The sequence below is a fragment of the Phyllobates terribilis genome, unplaced genomic scaffold, assembly GCF_046119375.1.
Source record: "Phyllobates terribilis strain yellow unplaced genomic scaffold, ASM4611937v1 Scaffold_3__8_contigs__length_932513732, whole genome shotgun sequence".
Taxonomy (NCBI): domain Eukaryota; kingdom Metazoa; phylum Chordata; class Amphibia; order Anura; family Dendrobatidae; genus Phyllobates; species Phyllobates terribilis.
This window is the reverse complement of record NW_027362763.1, coordinates 714,712,905-714,721,488: the sequence shown is the minus strand read 5'-3', so window position 1 is coordinate 714,721,488 and position 8,584 is coordinate 714,712,905.

Genomic DNA, 8,584 nt, shown 5'->3' with positions numbered 1-8,584 from the left:
TTGGTGCGCCTGGATGCGCAAGACACATGAGTGCCTTCTTGCTGCACTACCTGAAACATGACCGTCGAATTGTGAGAATTAGAAATAATCCTGACTACTGGGTTGCCACACTGTTAGATCCCCGGTACAAAAGTAAATTTGCAGAAATTATTCCTGCCATAGAAAGGGATGTACGCATGCAGGAGTCTCAGCAGAGACTGTTGCAGAATCTTACATGTGCTTTTCCACAAAACACCAGTGGTGCACGTAGTGAATCTCACAGTTCCAACTTGCCAACCGTGGGACCGTCGAGTGTTCAGCACTCAAACCGTAACAGAAACACAATATCTGCTGGTAACATCAATTTTGCGGAATCATTTCACAACTTTTTTAGCCCATCCTTTGCAAGGCCACAGGAGACAAGAAGTCTGACACATAGTCAGCTCTTAGAGACGATGGTACAGGATTATCTCCAAGTAAACATTGAAGCCATGACTGTGTCACTAGACCCTTGCTCTTTTTGGGCTTCCAATCTGGATAAATGGCCGGAGCTCGCCACTTACGCCTTGGAGATCTTGTCATGCCCCGCAGCCAGCGATCTGTCTGAACGTGTGTTCAGCGCTGCTGGTGGTGTGCTGACAGATAAGCGCACGCGGCTCTCCACTGATAATGTAGACAGACTCACGTTCATAAAGATGAACAAATCATGGATCCGAAACAACTTTTCTACCCCTGTGTCATCCTGGGGGGAGTAAAAGCTTGATGATTTGTTAAAATCACCTCACCAACCGTTTTAAGCTTTAAAATTACTAATCATGTTTATCTGTATCTTGACTGGAAAATAATTTGGGCTTTGTAGCAGTGTGCAGTACTGATTCTATTAGGCCATCTATACTAAGCTCCACCAGATTTAAAATTAATAATAATTTTTAGCTGCATCTAGCCCGGAAAATAATTTTGGGGCTCCTAGATGCGCAAGACACATGAGTGCCTTCTTGCTGCACTACCTGCAACATGACCCTCAGATTGTCAGAATTCGAAGTAATCCTGACTACTGGGTTGCCACACTCTTAGATCCCCCACACTCTTCGATCAACCTTTTCATTTTAATAAAAAACAAAAAAATGGTCATTTTTGAAATTATAAACATTAGCAGGTTATTAGAAACTGAAATCAAACAGTTTTCAACTCAAAACTTTATTCTAGGTGATGTTACATTTGCACATAGGACCCCTTGTTCGAAAGGAGCTTCTGAACTCTCTCGCCCATTGAATTTGTCAGGTTTTGGATGGTTTCTGCTTCAATTGTTTTGCATGAAGACAGAATACCCTCCCAGAGCTGTTGCTTAGATGTGAACTGCCTCCCGCCATCATAGACACTCCTTTTGATGATGCTCCAGAGGTTCTCAATGGGGTTGAGGTCAGGGGAGCATGGGGGTCACACCATAAGTTTGTCCCCTTTTATGCCCATATCAGCCAGAGATGCAGATATGTTATGTGCAGCATGAGACGGTGCATTATCATGCATGAAAATGATCTTGCTGTGGAATACACGGTTCTTCTTCTTGAACCATGGCAGGAAGTGCTGTATGAGAAACTCCACATACATTATGGAGTTCATCTTTACCCCTTCAGGGATCCTAAAGGGGCCGACAATCTCTCTCCCCATGACTCCAGCCTAAAACATTACTCCACCTCCTCCTTGTTGGCACCGTAGTCGTGTTTGCCTGGGGTGTCCATCAACCAGCCATCCTCCACTCCATCCATCTGGACCATCGAGCGTTGCACGGCACTCATCGGTGAACAAAACCGTTTTGAAGTCAGTCTTCATGTATTGGTTGGCCCACTGGAGCCGTTTCTGCTTGTGTGTAGTGGATAGAGGAGGTCGACAGGATGGCTTACGCACAGCTGCAAACCTCTGAAGGACTCTGCATCTTGTTGTTCGGGGGACGTTGGAGGCACCAGCAGCTTCAAAAACTTATCTGCTGCTATGACAAGGCTTTTTTGCCGCTGCTTTTTTAACCTGACGTAATTGCCTGTAGGAAAGAGTCCTCAATTTTCCCTTATCAGCACGCACACGTGTGTACTGTGAATCAGCTACATACTTCTTGATTGTGCGATGATCAGGATGAAGTGTCTTGGCAATGTTGATTGTAGTCATGCCTTGACCTAAACACTCCACAATTTGTTGCTTCTCAGCAGCCGACACATCCTTTTTCTTTCCCATTTTGGCAGAAAATGTAGGCTGCTTAATAATGTGGGACAGCCTTCTTAAGTAGTCTTGCCTTTCATTGGACACACCTGCCAAACTAATTAGCACAGCTGTCTGCAATTGCTTACAGTGATATAAAGAGACATGACACACATTACCATCAATGAGTTTAACTGACAAACAAACAAATTCTTCCCTTATCACTCCTAAACACTTTTTGCATAATAATTTGGAACACAGTGTACATGTGCTTTTCCACAAAACACCAGTGGTTCACGTAGTGAATCTTACTGTTCTATCTTGCCAACCGTGGTCTGTATGGAGTTGTTCAATAAAGGGCCCAAAATTAAGGTAACATAGATGGGAGAGGTCTCTATGAATAGGAATTCCTAAGTATTTGATACCCTGTGAGGGCCAGGCAAAGGGAAAGTTGGACTGGATGGAATCCTGTATGGATTTGGGGAGGGAGACATCGAGGGCCTCAGACTTCGCTGCATTGATTTTAAAATTTGACCATGTAACAAAGTGATCTATTTCAGCCATAACAGCAGGGATGGATATATGTGATTGAGTGATATATACTAGGACATCATCAGCAAATGCACAGCACTTGTACTCGGTGCCTCCCACATCAATCCACCTAATATTAGGGTTATGGCGAATTGATGAGAGCAGGTGCTCCGTCACTAGGATGTATAAGAGAGGGGACAGAGGACATCCCTGCCTTGTCCCATTGGTGATTATGAAAGGTGATGAAAATATTCTGACGCGCCCCCTGGGCCTTGGGACACCCGGAGCCGGACCCTTTTTGGTGGATGCTGGGGGTTGTAGTCTCCGTGGCAGCGACCCGGTTCCGTGGCTCAGGGCGGTCAAACCAGTGGCGGAAACTATTTATGTGGTTTTGATGTTTAAATGTCCGAGTACGCCACCCGTGGATTGTGGTCAGAGTGAACCGCAGCTGCAGGGTAGACCGCTGAGGCTGGTGTTGTGGGTGCAGCAGAGCGTAGTATAACTCCCCACGGGAGGAGTATAGCCTCAGGGCAGTGTATGCGTAGGATGGGGGTGATGGTGCAGGGCAGCAGCAGTAACGACACGGCGTCAGTGATGCAGTCCAGGGCCTTTACTCACAGTTCTTATTATCCAGACCACTTCAGCAGGTAACGGCTGCCCACGTCGTACTGTGCTCACCAGGTGAGGGGCTCAGACAACTCCCAGATAACTTTGGAGCGCTTCACAGGACCCCCTTTGTGTGTCCTTTGTCTGGCCTTTCTTACCAACGCTTCTGTCCGGCTGCCTCGGGCCTCCTCTTGGTAAACTTGGCGCCAGTTTCCCTGACCCTATGTGGTGCCTTCCTAGCGGGTGTAGCGAGGGGCTGCGCCACATAAAATGTCACAGCCTCCGGTTTATAGCTGAGGGTCGTTTCCCGCCTCCACTAGTTTCGGGGACCGGTCTCCCCCTTTGGCCTGACCCCTCCACGCAGGTGGATTCAGGCGTGCGGTGGCGACTCGCCGCTCCGCACCCCTGGGATCCCTTCGTTCCTCGATCCTGGAGCCTTCTCCGCTCCTCTTCCTTCCTTCTCCCTCCTCCAGGCCTGGGCCTCTGTTACTAGGCCCGCCTCCGGAGCAGAGCTCATGCAGAGCCCCTGCTCCCTGTCAATTCTGCTCAGACTTCTCTGCACTGAACTAAGATGGTGCCCACCTTTTATACTCCCTTCTCAATGCACCCAGGAACTGCTTCCTCCCTGCTCCTGCACTACAGGGTTCCCCTTCCTCGGTGTTCCCTCCCCCCACTCCAGCCAGGGAAAGGGACTGTCGTGCCCATCTCAGGGGCATATTGGTCGCCCCTGCCCCAGGACAATGTGGTGCAATGCATGCAGGTGTCGGGGTCCTGATCCACACTCCATCCTTACCTGAGAGTGAGATATCACACCTCTGGGTGAGGTGCAATATGACGCAGCCCCTGGGCCTAGTGTGGACGTGTGTGGGTTACCCGGAGCCGGGTCTCTGGGGGTTGTAGTCTCCGTGGTGGCGACCCGGTCCCGTGGCTCAGGGTGGTCAGGACGATGGCAGTCTTTTAGGGGTTTTAGGTTAATTGTCCGACTACGCCACCCGTGGATTGCGGTCAGGGAGTACTGCCGCTGCGAGGCCGTCCGCTGAGGCTGGTGGGGTGTGCGCAGCAAAAGATGGGATAACTCCCCACGGGAGGAGTATAGCCTCAGGGCAGGGAATGTGGATGATGGGAGTGATGGTGCGCGGGCGTCCCAGCACTAGTAGTGCTGGTGCGGCGATGAAGCAGGAACGACTCAGAGTCTTTGCAATGCAGTTCAGGGTCTTTACTGGTGATATTAAGGCAGACCCTCCCGGGAGTACTGGCTAGCATAAGGGGCCTGGTCAGGCTGCGAGCAAACAGGAGTTCCCCTGGCCAGGTGGAGTTGTAGGCCTCCCCGTCTATCGGCACTCTTCCTGGCTACCTTGCTGTAAGCGAATGGAAGTAGCCCACGTCCCTGAGTATACCGTGTGGTGCTCACCCGTATGGCTGGTGACTTGGGGCCTTCTGATAGCCTCCGCTCCTCGATGGCGGTGCTGGTCCCTTCCTTGAGACTGAGCCTCCGGGCTTCTATGGCCAGAGGACCTGGAATCCCCTGCCGGCTGGTTTCTGCTGCTGGGTGAATATACGTCCCCACAGCCTCGGACTCCGGTGTCCAGTTATCAGATTCTTCTGCCAGGGTGAGCTCTGCTCAGCTCCAGCCGTTGGCCTTCAGCTACTGCTCCTACAGAGCTCCTGCTGTAACTCTCCCTTTGTCTGGAACTGTCTCCAGGCTCTGACTCAACTGACTAATCCCGCCCCAGATCCAGTTTATAAGGGAAGATTCCTCCCCTCCCAGGTCTGGGCAGGAAGTGTTGCATGCTTAAGGGCTCCTGACCAGAGAAACCTCCCACTTGCTCTCAGACGTAATATTTCTATTACTGTGGCAACCAGACCCCTGGGGTGCCACATTCCCCCCTAGTAAATTTTAGTACTCCGGGACTAAACACATTTTTAAGAAAACACAAATACAGGGTATAAACAATAATACAATAACATATATACAAAAAGCTTTAGTCTTTAGAGGTCACGGCGTGTCCGTAACCGGGTGTCCATATCACCCAACAAGGTGAAGTCTTGGAGCAGAGTAGGGGACCTGTCCAAAGCAAACCCCAAGCGTTGGCCCTGGGCGTGGCTGCAAGGCTGAGACTACCTACTTTGGGCCACAAGGAGGCCACGCCAGACAGGTTTTCTCTTCCGCGGCCATCTTCGCAAGAGGCACCAAGGTGCAGCTATCTACAATGTAGTTCCGGTTACTCAGCGTCCATAACCTGTCAGTCCAAATAAACCTGAAGGGTAACTAGAGAAACATAATTAGTAACCAGGTAACAAAAACATAAACCTTTTTCAACATTGGCAATTTACAAGCAAATTCACATTACATGTTAGATTCTCCAGCGAGCAGGCATTTGTCCTCTAGTGCTCCTGGTGGACCTACGTAACCCACTATCTGGTTCTGCACTACAGGGTGTAGGAGATGTTACGGGTAGGTCTGGCAGCTTTCTGCGTACTCTTTGGCTTACTAGGGGCACGGCAGGCTCACTACTAGCAGAGGGTTGATTCTCCTGGGCTGCTGGTATGGATTCTCCTGCCTCCTGGGCTGGCTGCTCTTCTGACACTACCTGTTCTTCTGTAGGCTCTTGAGGGGCTGGCTGGAGAAAGGTGAGGACGGGTACCACGACTGCGTTGTTGATCTGAGTCCAGGACCGGGGAAAGTCTCCGAGTACGGTACTGATCATTTCTTCCCTTTCCTCTGCGGGTTGAGGGTTTTTTTGATCTTCTTCAGGGCTTTGCAGCTGCTCGGGACACTTCTTCAGGTGGTCTCTGGAGACAATGGCTGTGGTCTCTCCTCCGTCCTTACTGATGATACATACTTTTGGGTTCACATGACTTGAGGGCAGTACGGTGTACGGGTCCTTCTCCCACTGGTCGTCCAACTTGTGGAGCTGCCTCTTTCTCTTCAAGACCTGCTCTCCAGGTACCAGGGGAACAGCGGGAGCATGCTGGTTATAAGCCTTCTCTTGCCTTTCTCTTGCTTGAGACAGACTCCGCTCGATGCTCTCCTGTACTTTCCGATACTGCTGCTGCCGTTCTGTATCCCAGTCTGCCTCTGGCGAGGTGTCCTCAGGTGTCAGGACTCCCATATCCAGGTCAATAGGCAGCTTACCAGGTCTTGCTCTCATTAGGTAAGCCGGGGTACAGTTGGTGGAGCCTACGGGGATGTGATTGTACAAGTCCACCAAATCAGGTAGTTTTTCAGGCCACAGACTGCGTTCCTCCTGGGGCAACGTTTTCAGCAAGTCCATCACCACCTGGTTCATTTTCTCACATAGTCCGTTAGTCTGCGGGTGATAGGGCGTTGTTCTTATCTTCCGACAGCCATACAGATTGCAGAACTCTTGGAAGACCTCCGCTTCAAAGGCTGGTCCTTGGTCCGTCGGCACTTGCTCCGGATACCCGTGTGGACGGCAGAAGTGCAGCTGGAAGGCTCTGGCTGCTGTTTGGGCCGTTAAGTCCTTGACAGGGACCACCACCAGGAACCGGGAGTAGTGATCTACGATGGTGAGGGCGTAGACGTACCCAGATTTGCTTGGAGCCAGTTTCACATGGTCCAGGGCTACCAGTTCCAGTGGCTGCCTGGTGATGATGGGCTGCAGGGGACTCTTCTGGCTGGCACGGTCCTTTCTTCTTAGGTTGCACGGGCCACAGTCTCTGCACCACCTCACGATGGTTCCTCTCATGCCTACCCAGTAGAACCGTTCACGCAACAAGAACTCCAGCTTTTTCCATCCAAAGTGTCCTGCTCCGTCGTGGTACGCCTCCAGAACCATAGCCGCGTCTCGTCTTGGGACCACTACTTGCCAGGTCAGCTCATGTGTTCTACAGTTGACCATTCTCCGGCACAGCTTCTCCTTGTAAAGAAACAGCTTGCTTTTCTCCTTCCACAGTTGCCTGGTCTCCTCCGGAGCGTCTGGATCAAGACGGGCATCAGCCTGTGTCAGCATTTCCTTCACCAGACGGACTGCGGGATCACTGTCTTGTGTCTCTGCCCAGCTGTAGTAGGGTAAGGGATTGAACGTAGCAGAGCACCTGTCCCTCACACGGTGGGAATACAGGGTAATCCCATGGCGGTGGAACGCAAGGAGTTCGATTTCTTCCAGTTCTTCTGGATCTTCCCCTACGTCCGGTAGGTTTGGCATTCTCGACAGGGCATCCGCATTGGCATTTGAGCGTCCCGCCCGGTATTTGATGGTGAATTCATAGTTGGACAGGCGGGCCATCCATCTCTGCTCCAGGGCACCAAGTTTTGCAGTGTCCAGGTGTGTCAACGGGTTGTTTTCCGTATACACGGTGAACTTGGAAGAGGCAAGGTAATGCTTGAAACGTTCGGTCACTGCCCACACCACTGCCAGGAACTCTAGCTTGAATGAGCTATAATTCTCAGGGTTTCTTTCTGTGGGCCATAGTTTTCGGCTGGCGTAAGCGATCACCCGTTCTTTCCCCTGCTGGATCTGGGACAGTACGGCTCCTAGCCCGATGTTGCTCGCGTCCGTGTGGAGGATAAAGGGCTGGCCATAGTCAGGGTACGCCAGGATTTCATCCCCCGTGAGGGCCATCTTCAGCTGGCGGAAGGACTCCTCTTCCAGCTTTTCCCACCTGAAGGGCGGCTTCTGGTTTTTGGCCTTCCTGGATTGACCTATCAGGAGGTCCTGCATAGGGGCTGCCATTTTGGTGAAACCGAGAATGAATCTTCGGTAGTAGCCTACCAACCTGAGGAACTGCCGCACTTCCTTTATGCTGGAGGGTCTTGGCCAGTCCTTAATCACGGTGATCTTATCGGGGTCGGGAGCCACTCCGTCAGCACTCACCACGTGTCCCAGGTACTGCACCTTTGGTTTCAGGAGGTGACACTTGGAGGGTTTCACCTTGAGGCCGTAGCTTGCCAGGGCGTCAAACACTTCTGCCAGGTGTTTCAGATGGTCCTCGTAGGTTTTGGAATAGACGATGACGTCGTCCAGGTATAACAGGACCGTCTCGAAATTCCGGTGTCCCAGACAGCATTCCATCAACCGCTGGAAGGTTCCTGGTGCGTTGCAGAGCCCGAACGGCATACAGTTGAACTTGCTGAGACCCATCGGGGTGGTGAATGCGGTCTTCTCCCGGTCCGCCTCTGCTACAGGAACCTGCCAGTACCCGCTAGTGAGATCCAAAGTGGAGAAGAAGTTAGCAGATTTTAAAGCAGCCAAAGACTCCTCTATCCTTGGTAAGGGGTACGCATCTTTGTGTGTGATACGGTTGATTTTCCGGT